General features: G+C 40.8%; 1 protein-coding gene across 1 annotated transcript in view; it reads left to right on the top strand.

Annotated features, from left to right (window-relative positions):
• Positions 1 to 118: 118 nt before the first annotated feature.
• The window catches only part of LOC128856932 (dorsal-ventral patterning protein Sog), a 168,488-nt gene continuing 149,905 nt past the window's right edge, over positions 119 to 18,701 (top strand). The window contains exon 1 of the mRNA XM_054092385.1: positions 119 to 1,289. The gene's annotated coding sequence lies outside the window, so the exon portion shown is untranslated. The remainder of the gene's footprint in view (positions 1,290 to 18,701) is intronic.

The raw sequence follows: 18,701 nt of genomic DNA, 5'->3' as shown, positions 1-18,701 counted from the left end.
TGATCGCACGCGTTCTATGATGCCGCACCGAGCCGTGCGATCACCTCGACTGGACAGCAGAGCAGCTGGCTGGCCGCTTAGCTTGCTGACAACTGTGTCTCGCCACAACTTCAGTTTGTCCAAGACCGTGCTTACCAACGTTAGTAGTGCCGTAAGTGCGCCAATTTGCTGTGGTGCCTGTTCGCTTTGTCTTGTGCATTTGTTGTATATTCTTAGTGCGAAATTATTTCTGTATCATTTACGAGCACAAATCAAGAACTTGCCAATTCGCGCTGTATCGAATTAATGTTTACGGATTGGTAGCCGGAGATTGTTTCTGTTTTTTTGTTTTGTTTGAGCTATCCCACTGTGTTGCGAACAGAACTTTTGCATTAGCGGTTGAGGCTACGAGTGTGTGGGTCGAAAAGTCACACGCGTTACTTATCCGTGTATTCAAAGTGCAACGCATCGTTAAGGAGAAATATTAAAGAGCGTAGGTTGTAAAATCATAACAACCCACTTATTGCAAAAAGAAGTGAGCGTACAAAGCGAACGACCGATTGGCAAGAATCAAAGTAAACGAAACAAAGCGAAATAGACTAACGAAGTTAAACATAAGCACCGACGACGCAGGCGCTTACGACGACGTTGTCGTTGGTTAGTGCGGCGACAGTGCTTTGCACGGTGTATCGCGTCGCGGCGTTCGGGAAACGAGCAACCACTGAGTATTATTCTTGTTCACAGAGCGTATGCGAAAAATGCGCGCGCGCGATATATGCAAAGCAAACAAAAACAGCAACAATAGCGAAATCGAACTCAAAGGCCAACGCAGCAATTGCAACTACAGTGTCAATTTTATCGATAACCCAAGCCGAAGTCGAAAGCGTTTGCAAGCAAACAATCGCAGTAAGCAAAAGGTGTTTAAGCAACAACAACAAATTTTCTACGAGTTACAGCAAAGTAAAGTTGTACGACTGCGACTTCCACACCGACGACGGCTAGGCTAACGTAAGCTAATGCGTATGCTATGCAAGGTGTGCAGTTAAAGAATTCATCGAAGTTTTCACTGAAAAAGAAAAAAGAGTAATAATAATACGAATACAAACACAGTAACAAAGGAGCGAATTATTTACGAATTTTGGCGCTATAAAATTGTTCAGAATAAATCGAAACGAAATCAGGTCGAAAAATCGAAAAAAAATACAAGAAAAAATTAATATAATAAAAAAATTGTGCATACACCATTAGCTACATAAAATTATATTACGGCGTTACTTAAGAAATTTGAAATCAGCATCTATAAGAAAAAGGTTTGTATTGGATCCACTACAACTTCCAATGTTACCCTCACTCGGTGTGCCTCTCAATTGCGTATACGCAACGCGGAGCAGCTGTGAGGGTAGTGTAATTAATTGTTCAATAAAAGCGACTTAGCGACAATTTTCTATGCCCGCGACTGACACTGAGTTTGAATAATAACAATTTTGTTGTTTCTTCGTTGGTGTGTGTTGGTGAATTGTAAGCTATTACGTCAAAAGTTTTTTTAATTCAACCAAAATTAAATGAATAAGAAGAATTCAGAGACTTGAGATAAATGGATACCTGCTTAGATTTAATATTACTTTTTTTTATTTTTTATTTTTTTTTTTATCCTGTGCCTCAGGTGCATTATACGAGTATATGCAGTAAAACAGTTTTAAACAATTTGCGCAAATAATGGATTTCTTTTTCGCTAAATTAATATATTAATTTCTAATAACGACGTTATGTTGAAATTTTGGAACTCTTTTGCTTGGCGTCTACCGCTTTCAAGTATAAAGCTGCAATTAGTGTTGCCGCAGCCATAATACCATGTAATATTGGATGCAGCATTTCTAATGTTAAAATTTGTATCGCAAATATCAAAACAAATATAATGCATTTCATAGCGGCTTACGGTTACGGGGAAAAAATTAACTAGAATAAATAGATTATAATTAAATATATTATTGTGGGCCACCTATAATCGTTTACCATAATGCCCATCAGTTTGATCAGCTGATTGCTTTGGCTACGGTTATGGCTAAAGTACGGCAGCACTAATTGCAGCTTAAGTTAGTATAAAGTTATGAAAAGCGTTGAATACTTGGCATGGTCATCGAGTTTTAGGCTTTTCTCAAAGAACATTTATTTGCCAATTATGCTTACATTTGGGATCCAAAAAATTATTTCACTACTCGAATCTTCTATACCGATTATCTATTCTTTAGATGGTAGGTGGTCTACTACCTATACCAGCCAGACATTACGATTATAGAGCCTATTAAACTTGCATTTTGCTGCAAGTGACCACTTCTTTGGTATCAATTGCGTTTTTTCCCCAGTTCTCAATACACTTTGTTAATTCAAGTGTTTCTGCCCCGGGGTGTAAAATTTTAGAGCCCCTTTTCCATTCCGAACTACCAAATATTAACGCACTATTTATTCAGGTGAGGAATAATCGCAGAGGTTAACCCGGTCGAATGTGCAATGATGAAGTCTCGCCAAGGAGGAACCGCCTCAATGATCACGGTTCTCCTCTACGTGAGGTAATTGCTCGAAAAATCAAACATGGAGCCGCTAGATATTTTGATTAGAAGACAGAAATGGAAGTGAATTGGTCACGCTCTACGCAAAGAAGCCGGTAACATAGCGAAGAAGGCAATGGAATGGAACCCACTCACAGCGAGAGGAAGAGCGCCTGGCAAGCCAAGGAACAAGGAAAACCTGGAAAAAAACTGTGAATCGCGAGACGGCTCAACTCAGGTTAAGCTGGAAGCAGGTGAAGGTGTTATCTAGTAATTGGATAAGATGGTGCGTATGTGTTGCTCGTGTTCCATTCTATGTCCCGTTAATGATTCCCGGAAACAATGATGATGATGTGTAACACGAAACAAGAGCCCAGCTGTGTGTATTTTTTCTCTGACATATTTACGGATAGCTGGCAAAAAAATTGTGTATGTGAGAACACGTAAAACATTTCTAAAGTTTGTTGATCGGCTAATGATGCTTTTAGCGTAAAGATTAAAAAATAAAGGGTTCGCCCCCTCGTTGAGTCTGTTAAAAAACTCTGAGCAGCAGCGGAAACTCTAGGGTCTGATAATTCATGTGACAAAATTATATTTAAAGTACTAATGCTGCAAGCAGTTGTCAAGTGTTTGAAAATGTACGACAAACGGAGTCATACAATATTTATTTATGTACATACAAAGCGGTCCCCAGAAGCTTCTTTTTAAAAATGAAAAAAGAAAAAAAAAAATGAAAAAAGTTAAATTTTTCATTATAATCTTTATTTATGCGAAAGAGCAAACATTTCCAGTTTTTATGGAACACGATTTCATTCATCATGGGCTGGCTTCGTATTCATCTTAAGAACATGAATCGCTTATGAATTGCTCTCACGACATCGGACAAACAAGTTTTTATCATGTCCCTGTAGCGAGTTTAGGCTTTAAGCCCCAGCTTCCCGCAGTAGTTTTAAAGAAAAATAGATCAATGATGCTAGCAATGATGCACTTCCGAACCCATACCAAACTGTCACTTTCAGAAGATGCATTTGATGCTCGACGATCACTTGCGGGTTTTTCTATCTACATACAGCAGTTTTGCTTGTAACATAGCCGTCCAGATGAAAATACGCTGCATCAGAAAAGATGGTTTTGATTTAGGAAATAGGTAGGTAGGTAGGTAAGATGGCAAGAGTACCCCAGGTACACTACAAGTAGCACTTACGTACCGTTTTGATACCATAATGTGGACCACTACCTGTGATAGGATTTAGGGAGGAGATAAACCGTCTACAGCCATCCAGTGCTGTTGATGTAGCGGAGGAGAGAAAAGGGATCTAGGCTGGAGAATTTCATCAAGTCATCCCCAAAGGGGACGCTGAGGAATCTCAAGCGCCTAGCCGCCAGAGCCGGACATTTGCAGAGAAAGTGTTCCACAGTCTCTTTCTCTGCTGGATCCCCACAGCTTCTGCAATGGGGGTTGTACGGAATTCCAAGCTTCTCCGCATGAGTGCCGATCACCCAGTGACCCGTGATCACCGCAATGAGTTTGGAAATTGAATGGCGGGGGGTTCCCATCACCTTAAGCGTTCTGTTTATATCGTATTGAGGCCACAGTGCTTTTGAAATGGCGCACGATGAAACAGATCTCCATCTGTCTTGCGCTTTCTTTAGAAAGAAGTTGTGTAGTTTCCCTTTAACGACGGCCAAGGGGATAACGATGTCTGAGAAGGGGGCAGCTGGATCCGGTTCTGCCGCCCCCTTCCTGGCAAGCTCATCGGCAATTTCATTTCCCTCTATATTCCTGTGCCCAGGAACCCAGATGAGGGAAATGTTTCCTGCACGTCCGAGACGTTTAAGTTCCTCCTTGCAGGAGTTCACGAGAAGAGAGCTGCAATATGGCGACGACAGTGCCTTGATTGCAGCTTGACTATCGGAAAAAATATTAATGTCTCCCTCCCAACAGCGATCCCGAAGCATTTTGCATGCCTGCAGGATCGCGAAGACCTCTGCTTGAAAGACGCTGCTTGTCTCCGGCAGTTTAAAGGAGACCGAGATGCAGGCTGATTGAGAGTAGACCCCCGCTCCCACTCCAGACTCCATTTTGGATCCGTCAGTGAAAACAGAGGCATCTATATACGCACCAACTCTCCCCTCTTTCCAGTCTTGCCTGCTCGGAAAGATAGCCCTAGCACAACCCTCAAAGCACAGTTTGCGGATGGAGAAGTTGGTGTGAATATCAGAGAAGGAAGGGGAGATCTGCTTCAAAATGTTGCTATGTCCTACAGGAAGTTGTTTCCAAAGGCCAAACTCCTTCAGCCTAATAGCACTCTGAGCAGCAATGTATTTAACCTGCAGATCCACAGGAATTAAGTGGAGAATAACGTTGAGCGCAGCGGTGGGCCATGTTCTACAGGCCCCAGTGATGCCCACATATGCAGTTCTCTGCACTCTCTCTAATTTAGTGGAGTTGTAGCCCTTCCGAAGAGCTACCCATCAAACTAGGCAACCGTATGTCAAAATTGGCAGAACCACTAAGTTGTACATCCAAAGTACGACACGAGGCTTGAGACCCCATTTTTTGCCGAACATAGATTTACAGGCGTAGAAGGCTATATTGGCCTTCTTAACTCGATTTTCTATGTGCAGCTTCCAGTGGAGCTTGGGGTCAAGTATTACACCAAGATACTTGACTTCCGATGAAAGTGTAAGACATTGGTTGTTAAGTCTAGGAAGCTTAAAAGGTGGGGGCTTATATTTTCTGGTGAATAGCATCAACTCCGTTTTGTCAGAGTTGACTCTGAGACCGCAACTGGCGGCCCATTTGCTGAGTGTAGCCAGTGCACCTTCCAAAATTTCAGCCATTACTGATGGGAAGGGACCTGAGACCATTAGGACCAAGTCATCGGCATATGTTACCACCTTTACCCCACCCCTGTTTAAGCGAATTAAGGCTTCATCTACAGCTACTAGCCAAAGGAGAGGCGAGAGGACGCCGCCCTGCGGTGTGCAGAGCTGGCATGCCGTTGGTTGGTTAAAGTGGTGATTCTTCCAGAATCCAACTAGCGCTTTCGCGCCATTTTGTTGCCACATCCTCGTTGCCAACTAGTTTAACGGTTTTTTACAGCATAACTATATCCAGTCTGTGCGGTTAAGGAACCTTATTAGGTTGTTAACGTCTAAGCCAGATAGTTGTTCGAGATTCTCGAACAGCGGTTGGCCCAGAGTTAACAGTCTGTCCTTCCACCGCCACCGCTTTTACCCCACCTCTATTAAGTTTTATTAAGATTTTGCTAATAACGCATAACCAGAGAAGTGGAGACAGTACTCCCCCCTGTGGGGTGCCTCTGTGGACCTTCTTGGTTATACTGATATTACCCATATTAGCTTTGATGATCCTGGTTTCTAGCATAGAGATGACCCAATTACTGATGCAATTGTCCACCTCTAAGTCTATCAACGCCCGTTGGATCGCATCTGTACTAACATTGTTAAAGGCGCCTTCTATATCCAAGAATGCCGCCATGGTATAATGTTTGTTCTCTAGAGAGCCCTCTATTGTTCGGATTACCTCATGAAGCGCTGTCTCCGTAGATTTGCCTTTAAGGTACGCATGTTGTGCAGTAGATATACCAGAGCTCTCCAAAGAGCTTCTAAGATATATATCCAAAAGTCTTTCAAAGGTTTTTAACAGGAAAGACGAAAGACTGATTGGCCTATAGTCCTTCGCTGATTCATGTCCCCTCCTGCCTATTTTTGGAATGAAGACGACCTTGACTAGTTTCCAACTATCTGGAATATGACCTAGGTTTAAACACGCTGTAAAAATTTCCTCTAGCCATGGTAGGATACAGTCCAAGGTTTCCTGTAACATCTTTGGGATGATCCCATCTGGCCCCGGAGATTTAAAAGGTGAAAAAGATTGCCCATGCAACTTTCTCCTTTGTAATTATTTCTTTTGCAAGGTGCTGTGGATTATATTGGCTCCGCCTGATACTTCCCCTCCCACTTTCGTGGACGCTGCACCCCGGGAAATGCGTGTTTAGCAGAAGTTCTAGCGATTCCTCTGTCGTAGCTGTCCAAGTACCATCAGGTTTCTTGACCCAAGAAGCCATTGAATGATCTTTGGACAGAACACGGCTAAGCCTGGCAGAATCCCTGGTGGATTCGATTGACGAACAGAATTCGCTCCAGCTCCAGAGAAGGAAGGGGAGATCTGCTTCAAAATGCTCTCTTTCTTGGCGGCCCTAATTGCCTTCTTGTACTGTCTCCGACTCTCTTTGTACAATTGCCAATTTCCTGTCGAGTAGCTGAGGTTAAACGTTCATCTAGATTTTTCCCTTAGTTTTGAGAGCTCACTGCTCCACCAAGGGGGATGGGATTTTTTACTAAATTTTATGGGGCAGGACGTTTTGTAGGCCCTACTAAATGCCTTCTCCAGTGTTGTGACCCTACTCTCAAGGTTTTCGGTGTGAGTGATTTTGTGGATGGGAATCTCTCCTATCCTTTTATTGACTATGTTTCTGAACCTTTTCCAGTTGGTTCTTAGTGGATTTCTATACGGTAAGGGCGGATCAACATTAAGATCCAGATCGTACAGGATCCAGCTGTGATCCGAAAAAGACCTTTTATCAGAGACCCTCCAATTGTCTAACCTTACTGAGCTGTTTTCAGACATTAGGGTAACATCGATCACTTCCTCCCATCCCCTGAAGTACTCCGTACTTGGAAAGGTAAAAGTGGGAGTGTTACCCCTGTTACATACCGACAAGTTAGTGTTAATTATGAAATCATAAAGAGACTCACCTCGGTCGTTTGTTTCGGAGCTTCCCCATAGAGCATGCCTTGCATTGGCATCGCATCCGAGAAGCAGGGTTTTGTTCGGGTTTTCCTGCCCAAGTTTACAAGCCTCCTCAGGCGGTGCTGGTCTTTCATGTGCCATGTATATAGAGGCAAGCGTAATTCTGACTCCGTCAGTGGCTTCCACCTCAACAGCCGTCACATCCTGTGAACTATACAATGGAATTAAAAATGTGTTTAAATGTTTTTTAGCTACAATACATGTTCTGGGATTACCTTCTATCCGTTTATAGTAGATATTGTAGGTTTTCCCAGTGAACCCTTTCACCTCGGTGCTCCGCACTCAGGGTTCCTGAATTAGTGCGATGTCCACGTCCTCCTCCACCAGGAGAACGGTTAGGTTGTCCGTTGCACACCGTGAATGCTGCAGATTGATTTGGACAACCTTTAAACCCATGTTTACTGGTTTCCTTTTTCGGACTCGGTGTCATCTAGCTGCATGCCAGTCAGCAGTTCGTTGGCACCATCGACCTCATCCCGCTCCTCTTCCGGGTTTGCAGAACGGAATATCTTCAGCTGGGTCTTCCTGATCCCAAACTGAAGTTTGTTTCCCACTTTCTCCAGTGGTTCCAGACTCTCTTCTGTAATTAGAAGGAATGACCTGCTGTGCCTTTGCGGAGCCTCCGCTTTGATGATCGACCAATCGGTCATCGGCACCGAGCGATTATGCGCCTGAAGGTAGGGGATGTTTGATACTCAGATGCGAGCCCTCGGCCTTCGTGGAATCTCGCTAGCCGGAATTAGCTTGAGTTTCAAGCCTTCCCAGCTGTGCTGGATTTTACCAATCACATTTGTCAAGAAATGCAGTGAGAATTGGTCATCGCATTTAATGACACGGTAGCCGCGGACTACCTCCACCGAGTCGAAACCTGGTGTTTGGCCCTCCGGGTTCGCCATGACATGGTCAACGACTATGCGAGACAACCGTGCCTCAATCTCTGACCATTTGTCAAGCACTGGTTTTCCGCGGTTAGAGGTTTCGTCTACCAATGTCATTTGGAGATGGTCCCGTGCCACCTCACTAAATCGCTTGATAGGTTTGGAGGCAACTGCACCCTGATCCGATATCTTGTGCTTCTTTGTTACCTTCCCAGTTTCGTCATGCGAGCGGTTTCGTTTTTTGGCATCTGTCCTGTTGGCGGCTTGGAATGCCAAGTATTCATCAACCACCTTTTGGCATCTTGCCTTGTCGGTCTCATCTTTGGGATGAACTTTACCTTCGGTCTCGTTTTTCCGAATCCTGCCAAGGATAGCGAGATAGCTCTGGTAAAGTTTATACCTCGAGGGACCTTTATTGCCACGCTTTTGCCCCATGGCTTTAGCGGATGTTGTTGGTTCATTTATAGTTGTTGGCGTACTGTGGCCCACAGCTTTGCCCTCAACTGTTTCTTGGCTGGAGGCCAAGAGCTCATCCACTGAGGGTGACCCCGTCAGTTGGTATTAAAATAGTACTCACTTTCCTTTCCGTATTTACAATATATTGGTATTCACATACATACACATTCGTATCTTTTATTCATACTAGTATTCATATATCGCTACCCACATTCGTTTTCGTATTTGTATTCGTATTCGCAAGCAAAACAACAGCTGGCACAGTAACGAACATTGCCTTTACGTTCGGTCGGCTTTGCAGCTTAATGGCGTTAGATGATAGTTCAATCTGGTTCTCAATGAAGCCAGAGATGTCTCACATCAAAAATTTCGCTCACCAGTTGATGTTTCATATCCACACGGAGTATTGAACCCCGAACAAACTGAAACTCGAAAGTGCATAGAAATTCACTCTGTTACAGCGGCCAGCTAAAAATAGTTAAATTTGAGTTGAGGGTTCACGAGTATGTATGTATGTACACATGTCCATAAGCAATCCCATACATTTGTGTACCTAAGGATATAAAGGTAATATTTACATTAAAATCGTGAAATGGTTTTGTCTTCTTACCCATTTTATTTAACTTCAACGACTAAACGAGTTCAATTGCCATCATTTATTTATTTGCTTTTTAATTACCTAAGCCTTCCATGTGACAATATTTGCTTTTATATACAATTACACTTATAAGTATAATTTTATGTGAATGCGTGTATGTATTTGTAAAAGATTGTTTGTTTGCATACATGTTTATTTATTTGCAATAGTTTGAGTCAATATTTGTATGGTTATCGGATAATTTCGCAGCCCTTGCTCCATGCCACATTAGTACACACCCTAACGCACCGCAATAGGTGTACACCCCATAGGAAAGACTCGAAGTGATTCCGTTTTTTTATTGCGACTAGTTGACAAATATTTACAAATGACTAACAAACAACTCGTACTGCTGAAAGAAATTACACATCTAGTATGAATAAGAAATCTTAACAGAGTGCCCTAGCCTATTCTTCCGTACTGTACTTATGTACCGACTAAGTGTTGGGAACACCAACTAAATTTAAATTCTTCTCCATTTGGGCCACAAAAATTAAAAAATATGCGAGATGTACGATTAGAACTCAAGACGTTATGAATTGCACGCCATTGCTTTAAATTTTGGTGTATTAAGACAGTTGTAAAGGTCTTTCCAAAGACTCACCTATATGCTGGGGTAAGGGGTTAGGGGTAGTCAGAATTTTGTTTGTTTTTTTGCACTTTCTTAAAGTATAATATCTTAAAAATATTGTGTGAAAATTTGAAGTTAATACAACAAATACTTTGGATTATTCAGCAATTAACAAAAGGCGCTCGTGTGCTACGGAGCGTTCGAGAGCAAATAGCCAGCAGCAGCTGCAAGCAACCGATTGCAAAACTTTAAATGCGTTTTTCTCAAAACTATGTTTTTTGAACTGGTGATCACTGTAACTTAAAAACCGCTTGGTAGGTTTCAATAAAATTGAAATTTATTTATTGAAAAACATAAAAAACTCGTGCTTGATCAAAGGTTTTTTTTCAAAAATTTTGATTTTTTCTGAACAATTATTTGACGGTTTTTTTTTATCGAAAATCTGAAAAATATTTCCTGAGGCCTCCATATTGTTAATTTTGAAAAAAAAGATTCGATAAGGCACAAGATTATCTACTAATAAAACTAATTTCTCTTGTCCGATTGATTTCAGAGTAATCTCCAAGGACTTGTGATGATCACCGTAAGGGACTTCTGGAGACACGGGCTCCACAAAAACAGCGATAACTTTTATAATTATACATTTTTTTATTTCAAATTTTGCTAAAGTCAAATCGGGACATGATTTACTAATGTTGTGTTTTTATTTTTGTAAAATAAAGCACTTGATTATTGAAATTCACCATTTTTTCGGGCCTCGACTACCCCTAAGCCCTTAAAGCAAAACAAGTCAAAATGTAACATCTTTCAGACCCTTACATCATTTAAATGTCTACTACGAGTACGCCTACGTCTATATATAAAATGCGCCAAGCAGTCGATTCATGAAAGTCTAATTGTATCGATGTTGAAGGTTGTTCAGCAACACTACCGCAACTCTACAGCAGCAATATTCTCAACAGAACGTCCAGTTTGTGGTCTGCCAGTCTTTTTCCCATTATCGAAAAAAACAATTTCTAGAATGATAGAACATTTTTTCAGCAACCTTTGTACTGCTGACTCATTTCGGTGCTTATTATCGTGTAAAATTGTGAATTTGTTTACTTGACAAGCGTGAAAGATGAAATTATTTTTTGTTCACTGGAGGGACCGAAGGTGGTAAATCGCAGCCCTTTTGGGCTAGGTTATACAATGCTTCGTTTCCCCTTTACCAGTAACTGTAGGAATAACTAAATATCCATTAGCGTTCGTACAGGATATTGTTCGTTTTGACGGAATAGCCTACGAAAGGACTGCCAGGACCACTCGTGATAAGCAATTCCTCTCCCCATGGGTGGGTAAGGATATGCTGAGTCAGTGCTCGTTGTAGGTAGGTAGGTGAAATGGTTAAAGTGCCGGTTTGGCACTTCTCAAGTAGCACTAAAGGGCATTATGAGACCTCTAACAGGCAGATATCTACAGCTGGTTAGAGCTGTTGATATAATGGAGGAGATTGATTGGACCCAGTGACCTTAGTCGTCTAGCTGCCCAACCCGAACATTTACAGAGAAACTGCTCTACAGTCTCCTTCTCTGAAAGATCTCCACAGCTTCTGCAATGGGGGTTAAATGGTAACCCTAGCTTTTCCGATAATCCAGTGACCGGTAAACCCAGCTACGAGTTTGGAAATTGAATGGCGAGGAGTCCAAAGGACTTTCTGAGTTCTTCGTATATCGTATTGGGGCCAAAGGGTTTTCGAAATATCACATGAAGAAATGGAGCTCCATCTTTTCTGCGCTTTCCTGTGAAATATTTGTGCAGTTTCCCTTTAACAACTCTCCGGGGGTGATCGATGACCTGGTAGGAGGTCTCTAAGACCAATTCAGTCCTCTTTCTGGCAAGCTCATCAGCAATTTCATTTCGCTCTATTTTTCTATGTTTAATTTTACCTGCACACGAAATAGATTTGATCTCCTTCTTACAGGATTTTACTAATTTCGTTCTGCACTATGGTGTGGTCAGAGCCTTAATCGCGGCTTGACTAACGGAGAAAATGTTAATACCTTCCCTCGCTCCCGCGTTCCCTAAGTATTCTGCTTGAAAAACACACTGCTAGTGTCGGCAGTTTAAAGGAGATAGATTAATTGGCAAAGGTGCAAGCTTCGGTGAAGATTTTCCTCACGATCCAATCCTGAAAGATTGCCCTAGCACGACCCTCAAACTCTAGTTTGCGGATAGAGAGATCTGTTCGAAGTTCGGAGAAATACGGTGTTAACTGCCCGAAACTGCTACCATGTCCTGCTCGTTGTGCTCGACCGAATTTTTCTGCAGACTGTGACTTACTGATTAAATTCGCTAACTGAATTGGAAATTGAAGTCGTTTGAACATGTGATAGCAGAAGGATTTCTCCCTTAAACTCTCCGTTAAAATTGGAATCTGAGTGGGTTTTGATTACTAAGCAAAATTATCGGGGAACCAATCGTCTATCGCGGATTGTGTGGTGGCATTCCAGGTATATTAATTAAATATAAAAATTTAGTTTACAGAATTTACTGCCAAGTTTTCATTCACGACATTGTCGATTAAATTGAAAGAAATCAGTCCGCCTGGTAACGACTATTGTATCTGAAAGTTGATTTCTTAAACATCAAAATTTTTGCTGCAAAAATAGTACGTTCTTCACCGAGCTAATTTAGTTTCAAGCATTGAGTAAGTAATAACAAAGCACAAAATAGGATACCGTCTGGGAATTATTCACTACTAACACCTGAACGTCACTTTTGAAATACTCTCTATTTAACGCTCGTAAGCAGGTAATTTGTCGAATTTAACTAATTCAGTACTATCCCAAAATCGTAACACACTTTTGTTGCAGTTTGTGATAGCTCCGAGCTTTCGAATAAGGGATGCGGTAGGGATAACGCCATGTAAAATTAACTCACTAGTTCCTTATATGGAAAAAATATGAAAAGTGCCCTAACCGTTGTTACGCACCAAATCGAATTTCCTTGCAGGGAATGTTTATTCGTGTAAAGCTACATACATGCATGCATAAGTACACAAGTTCATATCTAACTATTATGTGTGTATGTTTGCACGCATATTGTATATGCAAGCGTAGTGAGCGAATTCCATGACAAATTGCAGCAATTACTGTTAAAAAAGTCGCTACTCCACCTTCGAATCGATGATTGATCGTTGAACAGTAGATCAGAGGATCAGTTTGGTCGTTCGATTGAGTTGGCACGCGTGTCTGATCAGTGATTACGTGTATATGTACATATCTACAATTCGCTGACGCACAAAAATACTATACAAATTTATTAATGCTTGCATATAAGAGGTACAAATTTGTTCAAGAGCATGAATGTGTACATACATACATCAAAGAAATCAAAATATCAAAAAACCAGCTTAAAAGTCTTCTATTAATTATTTAAAATAAAGTAAAAATAAATACATTCATTTCTGCTGCCAATGGCAGCGCTCGGAGTCTCTTACACATCACAATAGAGTACCTGGCGATCACATCTTTACCACATCTTATATAAAAAATAGTTTTTGCGCTATTGGACTCTTCTAGAAATCGAGCGATAAGTTCTAGTTGGGTACCTAGGAAACCAGTATTATTTTTAGTATTTGAAATTGTAAAAAATATTTTAATCAAGGTAATGCTCATTGTTCAAAGAACCTGCGTTATGGATCAGAGACTCGCTCGGTACTCCGCAATCGATCACTAACTTTATTTACTATACCAGTACAGATTGCATCCGAATACTTCGATATTAGGCTCATTTGAGTTTCCGGTCACAGTCGCATAGCGGGGAACTGCCGGCCCTTTTTTCTACTCTCTAATTAAAATCTCCTCTTATCCGAACGGTTGCTTCTCTTGGAACCTTGATGTTGAGTAATACGTCTGGAGGCAAACCAGTCAATCTCTGTTAGTACTAGAATCTGTCCGGTGTCCGTTACATAACGACTCTTCAGCATTTCCATCAACCTGGAGATCAAGCTGTTGATAGCGTAGCTTCGATTTGCAACATCACGATATCTTCGCCATTTTGCAAGTTTATCGCTGCCCAGCTTGTGAAGAGGAGGATGAGACGGCGGACCACTTCCTGTGCGTCTGCCCCGCCTTCGCTCGAATCAGGCTTGAGGTCTTTGGCACGCATGTGTTAAGAAGCGACCACCTTGGCTCCTTGGCAGCACAAGTTCTACTCAGATTTCTTCGGAGGTCGGGAAGATTTAAAAAAAATTATAAGGGAGTCCGAGTGCAGCACAATGGACTTAATGGTGTCTGAGTGCTGTTCTTACTAGTTCTTCCGACAAAAAAAAAAAAACCAAATTTCACAGTCACTTAATCAGTTTTTTGTTAAGAAATTTTTCTTCTACTGATACTTTCCAAGTAGTTTTTCTATAATTTTATTAAGTAGCTTTTATTATTATTATTGTTTTTTTTTAGTAATCACCTGCCTTTGATATAAAATATACTCTAACCAAAATTCATCAGAGACTTCTGTTCTCTTCCGCTTGTGTGACCCAGATTACCTTATCATATCAATTTTTAATTACTTCTCCCAATCAAGGCAGCTAACTTTTTATCAATTTAGTCGACCGACTCACTGTGTGGGTATCTCATGTAAATTTGTAACAAAAATTTAGTTAGAAATTTGGCTGTAGTGGGTCTGAATGCTCATGCTCGTAAGTACAAACTCCGGCGAGGGTGGTCCACAAGTTTTTACTCCTTGGCAACGCCAGAAGATAAAACGAAGTAGGTAAGCCGGCCGGGCAGGCATTTATCAGGTACGCCTCAGTTTACATAGTTTACCGCAAATAATTCGAGTGGAGATAAAGCAAAAGCACTCGGGAGAGATGGGGCAAGCAGCACAGGTCATTCATGTATCAAATTTTCATGGTGAATATAAGCCATGCAAGTAAAATTAAAAAAAGACTTAATTCTTTTAGAAATATGTCCAAATGGTACCAAAAAAAAGAAACAAATTAGTCCCAGGCCTGTGTGGCTTAAAGGTGGATGGCGAGACCGCCTTCTAGCGGTTGAAATTCTTATCGTACATGCCCGCAAAAGTATCAACATAGCTTATGGTATTGTGTAGAGATTAAGCGTAAGTAAATAAAAACTAAATACATAAACGCACACACAAACATATCTGCACAAATGCATAAAAATGTGTAAGAAGGCGCTAAACAGCGACGTGGCGACACCCAACACTTAGTAGTGTTATATATCACTTCTTCATATTGGATGTATGTTGTTGTTGGTATTGTTAGTCGGTTTTGTTCTTATTACTAAAATTTTAATGTAGGTATCGAATGACTTTAACCGAGTCGTACTCTTTATTTAATTTTTCTCTCATATTTTTATTCCATTTTATTGCTTTCTTTTCACCAATAAGTCGCCAACACAAAACATAGCACACATATCTATGCACTTCTACATATGTTTGTGTGTATGTTCACAATACGCCACTGATAAAATGTAATAACCGAATAAGAGATAATAAATAGATATTTGTTGCATTCAATGTTCGAAGACGAATTGTCTGTGTCGTCTGAAATGCCGCACTTCCTGGCGTTCAACTTAGGTGCTGATGATACAGTGTGACCGGTGGCAGAGTTGGGAATAAAAAAAGAATTTTAAGGGGTAAATAATAATTTCAATAACTACCACAAAGAAGATAAGTGTAAATTCTATTTCAAAAAAGAAATTATTTTACTTATTTATTTATTTAAAACGAGGCTGAACAGCAATTATTTTTACATCAAATAAGGAGCACTGGCTGCCAGGGCCTTCGGCTTAAAAATTGTTTTTTATATTCTTATTCACTCCGCTCAGAAGCAAAGTGCCTCGACAAGACTCTTCCACCGTACACGGTTCTGGGCTGTTGTTTTCCCGTCGACATCACATGTCGGCATGTGCTTGCTCGCGCAACATTCACCTTCACGAAGTATTACTTGGCGGACCGCGACTTCTGCTCCCTTGCGGGTTCCAGTCCAATGCCATTCTCGTGATGCTATCTGGTAGCTTTCTAAGCATGTGACCTATTCATCGCCATCCTGCGTTTGATTTGCCATAGGATGAGTTTCTTATTCGTTGATCTCTTCAGTGCGTCGTTGCTGATGGTGTTTGGCCAGAATATTCTACAGATAATGCGGAGGCATTCGTTGACGAAAGATTTTAGCCTCAGTGTGTTGGTGTTAGATACCAGCCATGTTTCACTTCCGTACAAAAATACTGACTTCACACATGAGCTGAATGTTCGTAGTTTAGAGCGACTGGAGATTTGCGAACTCGCCCACTCTCTATACATTCGCCTGAATGCCGTCCTTGCTTTCTTTACCCTGCAGTTGACATCTTTATCAGCTCCGCCATCTGTCGTGATAGTACAGCCGAGGTAGCAGAAGCTTTCGTCAAAATTATTTCTATAAATGTTGATCAATATGTCGCTGGAGAAGTAACGTCGGTATGCCATTAACCTCGCGAACGATATTTTCTTTTAGTGCTGAAATAGTCGCTTGGTTTGTTTCATGGACTTTATTTCTGAGGTATCCTTACAGAAAAAAGTCCATAGAAGTTAGATCGGGCGAGTGGAAGGAAATGAGAAAGCGGATGAATGTGCAAGGAAAGGAGCGTAATCGCGGAAACCCAGAGAAGGTGGTCTCTGAACACTAATTGCAGGGTCTCCAACAGGCTCTGGCCAAGAGGACAAAATGTCTGCCTGAATTCAACAGGTCAACTCGAAGGGCAAGTTACCTTCTTAAAAAAAAAACTAGGAAAAACTACCGCTGCACACGCCGAAATCAGACTAAGGTGTTCGGGCCATAAGCTAGACTTAAGTAACGGACACTCTAGCATTCTTAAAAATTTTGAGTTCATCCCGATGGTGCTGGATCACTGTACACTCACGCTAGGTCCGAGCGGACCGTTTTCTACTCATATTTCCTCAAGGGAAGATCCTTCTGGCCACGGGTAGATCGGGGACGCTCGAGGGAACTCCCAGGGCTAACAAAGCCCCTGCTCTCGAATTTGGTGGGTATCCTTACCGGACATTGTCCGTTAGGTGTTCACGCGGAGAGACTTGGGATTGCCTCAAGTCCATTCTGCAGAAGTTGTCTTGAGGACAAGGTGGAATCATCTCAACACCTTCTTCTCAGCTGCCCTGCTCTCGTCTGGCAAAGATTTAGACATCTGGGCTCTAATTTTTTTGCTACGCCTGCGGATATAGCAGGTCTAAATATCACAAATTTGGTGAAGTTCATCAGTAGCTTGTTGCGGCTAATTTGGAACGTAAATCAGCCACCGTCGGCGTCATCGTAAGATGCATGGTCATCATCGTCTCTAATCCCAAGGCTCTTTCTTCCTTCCCTTCTCCTTTCTCCTCTCCCCTGTATGGCATCACAACGGACGAATTTTCAATATTTGTCTAAATGTACCCTAAGCTAGGGCAGCAATTTAACCGAACCTAACCTAAATAAGATCTCGAGTTTTATATGAATTGATTTATTTTTAGCGAAATATGTATGAATTTGCTAAAACTTTAAAGTCTTATATTTAATCTTTTACTTTCCTAAGTTTTTGTAATTTGTTTTTTTTAGTGCTTTAAGTAAGAAACTTTTATTTTCATAGACTAAATATATATACATGAATAACTGAATAAATACATAGCCATCGAAAGGGGTAATTTCAAGTCCTTCCATTTGGCAAAATTTGACTATTTCAACTTCCAACGACTGTTCGAGCTTAACATCTCCGTTCGTTGCTTGAGGCACTCCGATTCAGATTAGTACAAAATATTCGCTGCAATGTTGCCTTTTATCTTGAGTAACGCTAATGATTTTTCAACATTTCACTACATTTCAGAGTACTCATGCACGTACAGAGCTATTCTAGCGCGCTGTTAACAAGTTAACCACATTACCACATTCGCTATTTACACGTACGGCGTGCGTATGCACCTACATACAAGTATGTTCATATGTACGAATGTGTGTACGTTCGTTACTTTAGATTTTATTAATTCGTGTTGTTTTTTCTCAGCCACTATTCACCTCTTCTCTTGTTCTCGATGTGCTCACTGAAACATTTTGACACGTCGCCGGGGCCGAGATGGTGCCGGAACACCGGTTGGCAATTAGTGTTACCAATTAACCGTGTATTGTAAAACCAAATATAAATAAAACTAACAATTACAATTACAGCGTAGAACTAAATACTAAAAATGAAGCGAAAAATAAAAGTAAGAAGAAAGTGGGGAAGTATCCAATCACATGCTTCCCCGTTCATTAGGTTGAGTGTGTTTTTGTTGTCATTAAAAATGGTATGTGCAAAAAATCGCGTATCTTTAAAATTTATGTACATATGTATGTAGATTAGGGTGGGTCAATTTTTTAAATTTTAAAAGAAACTAACTTTAATTAATACGAATTTAAAATTGAATTTAATATTTATTTAATTTTTTTAATACAATATTTACTTGGAATTTTTTGGTACGAAGAAATTTATTTTTAAACCGAGATTTTATTTAAGTAATATAGTTCTTTGTTGAATTGAATTTGATTTTTTTTATAAATTTTGTTAAACTTTGTTCATGCCTTATATGTATGTACATATATTTGGATCTTTCTGGAGTTGTGATTTTGCACTACTTGCCTTTAGAAATCAAATATAATAAATTTAAGGAACAAACACCTTCTTCTTCTTCTTGATTGGCACGATACCCACTTAAGCGATCTTGGCCGAGTTTAACAAAGTTGGGCACACCAAGTGAAACCAAGTCCTTCTTCACCTGATCTTTC

The sequence above is a fragment of the Anastrepha ludens genome, chromosome 3 (genome assembly GCF_028408465.1).
Source record: "Anastrepha ludens isolate Willacy chromosome 3, idAnaLude1.1, whole genome shotgun sequence".
Taxonomy (NCBI): Eukaryota; Metazoa; Arthropoda; class Insecta; order Diptera; family Tephritidae; genus Anastrepha; species Anastrepha ludens.
This window is presented reverse-complemented; position numbering and strand designations above follow the sequence as displayed.